This window comes from Amphiura filiformis, chromosome 8, assembly GCF_039555335.1.
Source record: "Amphiura filiformis chromosome 8, Afil_fr2py, whole genome shotgun sequence".
NCBI lineage: Eukaryota > Metazoa > Echinodermata > Ophiuroidea > Amphilepidida > Amphiuridae > Amphiura > Amphiura filiformis.
Genome location: NC_092635.1, coordinates 17,809,291 through 17,819,069, shown reverse-complemented (window position 1 = coordinate 17,819,069; position 9,779 = coordinate 17,809,291).

Genomic DNA, 9,779 nt, shown 5'->3' with positions numbered 1-9,779 from the left:
GCGAATGAACAATTTACGCACATAAAACTACCGTATTTGTGAACATAGCATGATTAAGCGCTTTTTAAAATTTGTTTGCTTGTGGATTGGCTCTTTGTTTAAGGGAAATTGAAAGAAAAGTCAAAATTGTATTTTATTTAAAAAAAATATATGATAATATTATACAGATGGAATCAAGGAAATTGAAAAGTGATGGTTATGAATGAGGTTAATGACTTTGTATCAGTTATTTTTCGGGTAAAAATCTAGACATTTTGCTTGGACCTTGCATATCCTTTGATGTGCAGTTAACCTCTAATTGGGTCACAGTCATTAACCTCTAATTGGGTCGCATGCATCTCAGGTTATGAGTAAGTACTATTAGTTATATCTGGTGTAGATTATTCATCCAGAGTTTTTCGGAACTAGAGATAGATGCCATTTGTGGCATCTGGCCAGATGAAGGGGTTATACCCGGCTAGACCCGTCACGGGTGTAGTAGAGCTGTTGATTAAATGCACTTTTTTGGCCCAGACCTATGCTGTTTCGTATATTTATCAGCGTTTCCAACCCTTTTGAAACCATCCTAAGGCATTCCATGCGCTACAATGTCAAAATTGTGGCTACATCATAGATATCTCGGGCATCTCTGAGCATTACCAGGTCTGAGCATATGAAAGCAATTCAGGTGTTCCTTCAAAGCTTTAGTCGTGTGCTGCCACCTAGCGGTGGTTCCGGGAAAGTGGCGTCCAGTAGTTAAAAACATTATTTTGTCAATTAAATCTAATACTGGAACTAAAATTTGCAACTCACTTACTATTAGTTGTATTGTATATTTTATAATGTACTCATTGTATCATGATTGATGAATAAAAATTGAATAAACACAAAGTTATACCAAATGGTTATTCCAAGTTATTTCAAATGGTTAGTCCATGTTAATCATCAGGCCATGACCTTTTTGACCTCAGACTTGTTCACCATCTTGTAGCTGGAAGTTTGAACCTGCCCCTGTGTTTGTTGGCTGGTTGACTTTGATTTGCGCACTGCTTCCATGATGCTTCATTCAAACCACCTATGGTCTCTGTCTAAGATCTTGACCTGGTCCAAGTTCACAAAATGTCCTGGTGACCAGTGGCGTAGGGGGGCTGTGCAATAATTTTGAGCTCCAGGGGAGGAGCTCCCAAATTTTTTTGGAACTAATTTGGCGCGAAGCGCAGAAAAGTTGTCAATTCCATGCTAAAATGAGACAAGGCATGCGGCCAAAAATGTCACTTTGTGTAATTGTAAGTAGTGTATTTTGCCCCAGATGAAACTCCTTAGAACAAACTGTGCAAAGTACAGGAAAATTACAAATTTCAAACTAACATGATGATTGAGGGGGTAAGGCAGATGACTATGTAATCCAGGCGGTGATGGAAGCGATATCGCCAATTTTGAGGTCGCCATTGGATTAACACATAATCATGAAATCTTCATAAACAATTCTAAATTTGTTATGTGGTGTCAAAGCAAAATTATCTTACTCTAAAACCGCTGGGTACGACCGTGTACCACACTGCAAGTATGTTAATTTTCCATTTGTGATTGCTAACCATGTATTTTGAATGGGGCTGTCAGCCCTGTATCTTCGCCAGCCTCGTACGTCACGTGTTGCGCTTCCTATGCCGCCTGATGTAATCATGGGGTAGTGGTCAAATTTTGAAATATATCCCTTTGGGCTTAAAAACCTGGTACAAATAACCCTTCATATGAAGGATCACGAGAAAATCAATCTGAGGTCAAAGGTCAAATGGGGTCAATATTAAAGTTTGCCCGACTGGGCTTAAACTTGGTGCAAAGCATCTTTGCTATGAGGGAGCATGAAAAAGTCAACCCGAGGTCACCCGAATGATCCTACGACATTCAAATTTGACAGGAATGATCCTTATGACATTCTAAAGATGTTTGAAATATGACCCCAAAGGTCAAAGTTTAGGTATCAAGGGTCAAATTTTGAAATTGGTCCAATCAAGCTCCAATTCGATAGGAATGATCCTTACGACATTCTAAACATCTTTAAAATATTATGACCCCAAAGGTCAGTTTAGGGGTCAAATGTCAAAATTGGTCCAATCCAGCTCAGCATTCTAAACATGTTAAAAATATTTATGACCCAAAGGTCAAAGTTTAGGGGTCAAATGACAAAATTGGCCCTTTTAACACCTTCTGTATCAGCCTCATTCCCTATTTATTTTATTTTTGCTTTTGCTCGGGGGCCCTGAAGGCTCGGGGCACATGGACTTCGTCCACCCTGTCTACCCGCTTTCTACGCCCCTGCCCCTGCTTTTTCTAACTCTTCATTATCTCGAGGATGATCATTTTGGCAAAAAAGACAGTAGGCCTAGGCCTAACCTAAGATTTGAAAGTTGAAGCAAAATCCTATTGGTCTGTATTGAGTGTCCATGGAAGGACATGTTTTCGGCTCTCCTTTTGTTTCATGAATTTGGAGGAGGTCAAAACATGTGATAATCAATAACAATTGTCATTGTTCGCAATTAATCACATATTGAAACATGACAAGTTCAATATTTTTTGTGACCAATAAGGTCACCAGATGTGGAAGACCAAGGGTTACCAATTAATGTTGAATTAAGTTTACCATAGAAAGGACAATTTGCATTATTGTATGCCATTTAGGACCTTGTTTATAGTCAGAAAAAAATATTGAAATCATCATGTTTCAATTTGACATTAAATGAATAATGACCACTCATGCGAATAATGACGATTGTTATTGATTGTCACATGTTTTAAGAATATGAATGAGAACCGAACAAATTTCCTTCAATGGATACTGAATACAAGGCAATTGGATTTTGCGGCAACTTTCAAAGCTTGGGTTGCGCTCGTTTAAATGTACGCTGGGACATCAATATCAGGACCATTGCAACAAATGAGGTGTCATGATGAACTATAATGCGCAGAAATAAGTTCTGCTTAGAATGGACATCCCGTATTTGGCATGTGATAAATCGTTTTGGAGTAATCATGTTCATTAAGGGGGTAATTTCTTTTTGGTATATGGTACACCTGATATCAATTAATAACAGTACACTGGAGATCCTGGTTGTGGTAAGACTACATAAGTTGGTAACAATCTTACACATGATATCAATTAAGACAAGTACAATGGAGATCTTGGTTGTGGTAAGACTACATAAGTTGGTAACAATCTTACACATGATATCAATTAAGACAAGTACAATGGAGATCCTGGTTGTGGTAAGACTCGACTACATTAGTTGGTAACAATCTTACACCTGATATCAATTAATACAAGTACAATGGATATCTTGGTTGTGGTAAGACTACAATGGAGATCCTGATTGTGGTAAGACTACATAAGTTGGTAACAATCTTACACATGATATCAATTAATACAAGTACAATGGAGATCCTGGTTGTGGTAAAACTACATTAGTTTGTAACAATCTAAAACCTGATATCAATTAATACAAGTACAACGGAGATCCTGGTTGTGGTAAGACTACATTAGTTGGTAACAATCTTACACCTGATATCAATTAATACAAGTACAATGGAGATCCTGATTGTGGTAAGACTACATAAGTTGGTAACAATCTTACACATGATATCAATTAATACAAGTACAATGGAGATCCTGGTTGTGGTAAGACTACATTAGTTGGTAACAATCTTACACCTGATATCAATTAATACAAGTACAATGGAGATCCTGGTTGCGGTAAAACTACGTTACTTGGTAACAATCTAAAACCTGATATCAATTAAGTCGTGCATGTAATTTCCAGAAATGGATTAATAAAACTTAACTTGACTTGACTTGAAGTATTCGTATATATAGACCAAAGTGGCACAAGTTATAAATCCGTTGAAAGATGCAAAACTCACACACACACACACACAAAGTATGTAATATACCTCCTTACCTTCCCCATGTATAAAACCGTTGCGAAAAATGCGCAACGGATTCAATACGCTTAAAAAGTTCCAATGAAGCTACCCTTTGGATGTTATTGTAAGATAGCTCTTGCAATTATGAAACGTGATTTACTCTCATTTAAAACCGAATTTCATCTGGTAGAAGGTCAAAAACTATCTAGAGAATTGGAATTTAATGCAAATATAGACGAGTAGGCCTAAGCATGAATGGTCAAAATGTGGAAAATTTGCCTATTTTCGGAATCCACCATGTAACTTTGAAAGGACATTTTTCTTGATGTGAATGTCACAGGGCACTTAAATTTCTAAGTGTTTTACTCAAAACATTTTATATTTCAAGAAAAAGATAAAAGAACTCAATTTTATGAACATCAGAAAACCCTTGAAGGGAGCACACCACTAAATCAATGCGCCATTTGTGCAACCCTACTAAGTTCCGGTAAAATACAGAAAGTTTTCGAGGTATTATGGGCTAATATTTGGACTAATAATCGGAAAGAGTAGCGAATTATAGCTTAAATAAAAGTGTAAAGCCTGTGCATGAATTTGAATCACTAAACAAGTCGCATTTTTATAATTATCGAGAAAATAGGTCCGCGTATTAAAAAATGGGCAGAAACGGGTTTACAGTCATGAGAGCATGTCAAAAACAGTGAGGGCGCCGTTTAACGGCTCCTCTCGGGAAAACGAGGTGGAAGACTACCCATACATTGAAACATATGTTAAACTTTCATCGATTTGCAATCGACTGGTTATCATTAGAATTCTCAGAAAGCGCCGAAAAGGCCTCAAAACGAATAAATAAAACTGGTGTTTTTACACGTATTTCAATGGGACGATTATTTAGTGGTGTGCGCCCTGCTGTCACCTTAGGGGCGCTCACCACCAATTCAGCGTCCCATTGAAATACACGTGGAAACACGCCTTTTCTTTGCGCGATTTTAGACCTTTTCGGCAACAAATTAACTATAAAAATACTACCAATCGATTGCGCAAATCGATGAAAATTTAACATATGTTTCAATGTACGGGTAATCTTGTGATTATATTTCGAGATATGTGCGCTTATACAGCGCCATCACCATTTTCGACCCCTTCTCTACCCTCAAAACCCGTTTCTGGCCACTTTTCAATCCGCGGGCCTACTTAATTCAAAAATTGTATTTTGCAACTTTTTTGGGCGATCTAAGTTCATGTATAGGTCGCAATTTTTCATTTAAGCTATAACATGCTTTCCTTTTTGATTACAAATTCACAGAGAGGCCCAAAATACTTCAAAATATTATTCTGTTTTTACCCTCATTTGGGTTACACAGAGTGCGCCCTTAATGCTTCTGTCACACTACACCGAATAGGTCTTCCGAACAAGAAACGGATGGTATTTTAGTAAATCCGTTGTTGTTCGTCAATGATCGTTTTATGTTCTTTTTATGTCCTGCTATCATCCGCCAAATGCGTTTCGTGTTAGGTGATGTTCGTTAAGTCCGTCGGTAAGTTTTGTGCATGCACAAAACTTGAAACGGAGTGTACCGAATACACATGTTCGGTATTTATCCGATGTGTGTTCGTATGGTGCTGCATATTGCCGGAGTTTGTTCGTTCTCCTTTCGTTCATGTTTGTTCTTTGTTCGTTGCACTCGGCCCGTGTTCGTTGCAAATACGTTCATGTGAGGCCTTCACCACCGGATAGCATATTTTTGCATTCGGTGATGTACGTTGACCCAGACCGTGTTAGTGTCACACTACACCGGATCGGTTTTCCGTATAAAAAACGGATGGTATTTTAGCAAATCCGTTAGTGTTCGTCAATGTTCGTTTTATGTTCTTCATATGTCCTGCTATTATCCGCCAAATGCGTTTCGTGTTAGGTGATGTTTGTTTAGTCCGTCGACAATACGTTTCAAGTTTTGTGCATGCACAAAACTTGAAACGGAGTGTGCCGAATACACATGTTCGGAAGTTGTCCGATGTGTGTTCGTACTGTTCTGTATAATACCCTGGGTTTGTTCGTTATTCTTTCGTTTATATACCGCAGGTGTTTGCAAGGTTTCGCAGGCGCTTGTGCCGGCCGGATGTAGGCCTATGGCGAACATGTGCATCGATCATGGGGGGGGGGGACTTTCTGAAGGGTGTGTGACGCAGTATCATATTGCCCCAGTACTTTAGTGACTGACAAGAAGAAAAAAGGGGGAAAGGAGAGAAAAAAGAAAAGAAAGTGAGAAAAATTGAAGAGAGAAGAGACGAGAAAAAGTTAAATTGCACGTAATTTAGTAGGACCATGCATGTAAGTAGTATTGAGGGAGGGCACTTTCTGAAGGGTAGAGGACGCAATATCAAATTCCTACCAGTTTTAGTGATTGACAAGAAAGAAAAAAGAGAAAACATGGAAAAGGTTAAATTGTACGTTATTGAGTAGGCCCAGGATAGTATATAGTAAGCCTAAGTATAGGCCTGTGATTATTATAGGCAGTGCTTAAATGTGGTTCCTTGGTCCAAAAGCCTGTGAAAAAATACTGCCGGCCCGTCGATATGTAGGGCCCGTGACATTTTGTCACAAAAATCAGTATTACGACGGACTTAGGTCTATAACTGACTTTAACATATCAATCCATGCATGTATTACCTGAAATTACGAGTCTTGAAGTCTTATCTAAGTGATGTCAGTGGATCAGTGTAACATTTTAAATTTTGCAAATTCAGTTCGGGCCTTCTTTGTTTTTTGTTTAAGGCAATAATAGTGTAAAAATGATGCACCAAAAACAATTTTCCAAATTTTCCATTTTAAAACTAAATTTCTACACAATAGGCCTAGGCCTAATAATGTAAATAGGCCCTACAGTGCCCATGCAAATGGTTTCAATTGCACCTTCATTTTGAAAAATGGACAAGTCTTCCTTTTTGCTTCTGCTATGGACATCCACGTGTTATTTTTAAAATAATTGTTTATATTATACAATAATCATAATGGTGAAAACTTTTCAATGGCTTCAATTAGGCTTTCGTTTCACCAATTTGCGGCTGTTTCAAACTAAAATAGTACCCAATAATAGTGCTAAAATTGATCCAAAAAATGACAAATGGCTTCAATTGGGCCTTCATTGTCCAAAGGTTTCTCACGTCTATTGCCCCGGACGCTGGTTGCCCTGATATATCAGATTTGTAGCCCTTTTGTACTTATTAGCCAATATTTGACCATTTTCGTCAAAGTTTTCCCCCTTAAAAGTTGTCTTTCCCCACTTTGTTCACCCTCTGAAAAAGTGCTTGCTATATACGTCACTGCCTCTAAGGGGTCAAAAACCCTCTCAAACACCCTCTCCTCCCCCACTTTTCTGATAGGGTGGACGTCCCTGTTGGTGCCACATGCCACGGATTCGCCGGTCATTTGTCGGACGTTGAACGATTGAATATAAAACGCCTGCAGGATTATTAGCGGTCACAACGCATAGAGAGACGAACGGGAATCGGACCCCCAAATCCGGACATTTGTAGGACGTTGACCCCAAATCCGGTCATTTGTCGGACGTTGAACGATCGAATATAAGACGCCTGCAGGATTATTAGCGGCCACAACGCATAGAGAAACGAACGGGAATCGGACCCCAAATCCGGTCATTTGTCGGACGTTGAACGATCGGATATAAGACGCCTGCAGGATTATTAGCGGCCACAACGCATAGAGAGACGAACGGGAATCGGACCCAAAATCCCACCGAATCTTCTGCCGGACTAGTGATTTTTCCACCGAATAAAATATTTTTGTATTCGGTGATGTACGTTGATCCAGTCCGTCGTAGTGTGACAGACCTATAACTGGGGCCCAGTATCAACAAAAAACATCAAGGCCGCAGGGCCTGGAGGCCCGAGCCCGGCGACTCTCATACGATGATTGAACACTCCAAGAAAGCAAACAAAAACAACACATCAAAACGACATTACTACCACAAAACGGTTCAAAACGTATAAAGGGCCAAAGTTCCACCCTTTTTAAAATTTGGTCCCATTTATGAAAGACGTATACAAAGTCATCTATACTTGTTGGTTTTCTTAGCTGGCAGTGTTTTCTAAAAAGCATTTCGTAGAGTGAATGAATTATTGTCCGTGCGAGATTGAAGTTATTCCGTACAGAAGTTTTAATGTATTTTGATTTAAGAACCAGCAAAAACTCACTTTGTTAAAATTCTCATAAATGGGACCAAATTTTAAAAAAAGGGCGAAAAGCCACACAGAAAAGTTTTTAAAACATTAGTCCTTTTTTACGTTTTGAAACTTTTTGTGATAGTATTTATACTCTGTTGATAAAGCGATTATACACTTGATGCAACAGACCGGTAACTCACCTTATCCACTACACCAAAACAATTTGCTTTTACTTGACTGAACTGTTAAGCGGGCTTCAGACTCAGAGTATTGTACGTACAATATTGTCTGTCCAATATGTACGTTATTTAATCTCTTGCCGTTCTATTTCCAGTAATGTTTAAGTTCTAACGAATGTTTGATGACGAAAAATCGATAATATGTTACATACAATATCTAGCAGAAATATATTATCGATTTTACGTCATCAAACATTCGTTAGAACTTAAACATTACTGAAATAGAATGGCAATAGATTAAATAACGTACATATTGTACATACAATATTGTACGTACAATAAAAAGTCTGTATACTGCTTTATACTCTGCTGATAAAGCGATTATACATTTGACGCAATAGGTCATCAACCCTGAATAAATAGGCATGCTATTAATCAAACGCTATATAAAGTCGATTTTAATTCCACAGCTTCGTGTACTTGAAATGCTTTTAATGTCCAGATCATATACCTGAAATATGTACAGATGAGAAAAGAGGTGATCGCTCCAACATATAATTAGATTGCCCGGAGTTACCCTCCGTGCATCTTTTATTTGTTTGGAGTTAAATAAGCACCACTTGAATCTTCCGTTACGGCTACCTGTTCATTTGACATATGTGACCGTACAGCACGAATGAGCCGTAAATTCACTAAATTGTATTCTGAGTTACAGTGTAAAATATGTTTAGAATATGTCTTTGGGAGCACGTGTGGCCGAATGGAAAAGGCGCCCGACTCATAATCCATAGGTTGCGAGTTTGAGCCCCGCTCGTGCCAACGTGTTGTATCCTTGGGCAAGGCACTTTATCCTCATCGCCTACGGAGGGATGGGTTTGGGTTTGATTGAATGTTTGTATAGTTGTTTGTTGCAATATTGGCGCTGATTAAAGCTGCTGCCTGCAAATTGCATTGTGTCTGTTTAGGTGTGATTAATGTTCAATATCTAGCAGTTTGACCTGCGGGTCACCATTAGAGTTTAAAATAACACCTTCCTTTTAATATGCACGAAGGTCGTATTCATCGGTACCTCTAGCTGGCGCGACATCTATCTCATTTTATAGTCAAACACCAATCAAGAATCCTATTGTTGAAGAGGATAATAAGCTTCTACCTTAGATGGCTATAGATTTTAATTGCTCTGGTCTTTGTCTGCTTTGGCTAAATCCTGTTCAAGTGGTGGGTTACCAGGCATTGTATTTTGTATACGTAGGTATCATATTTATAACCGACAATTATCGATGAAAGAACTTTAGTGAACCTCCTTGACTTGGGGATGATTTGAAATGACCGCCAATTATGATTGTTTGATATTTATTGCCAGCAATGTGGAAAAAGAGACACATGTAGAAACGAAAAAAGCTACTACTTTGTTAAAGGAGAAAATTTCAACAAACCTTAACCCCGCTTCTGGATATCGGTTGAAGTCAAATAATATACCATTTTAAAGCTTATGATGTATGTTTTCTAAACACGAAA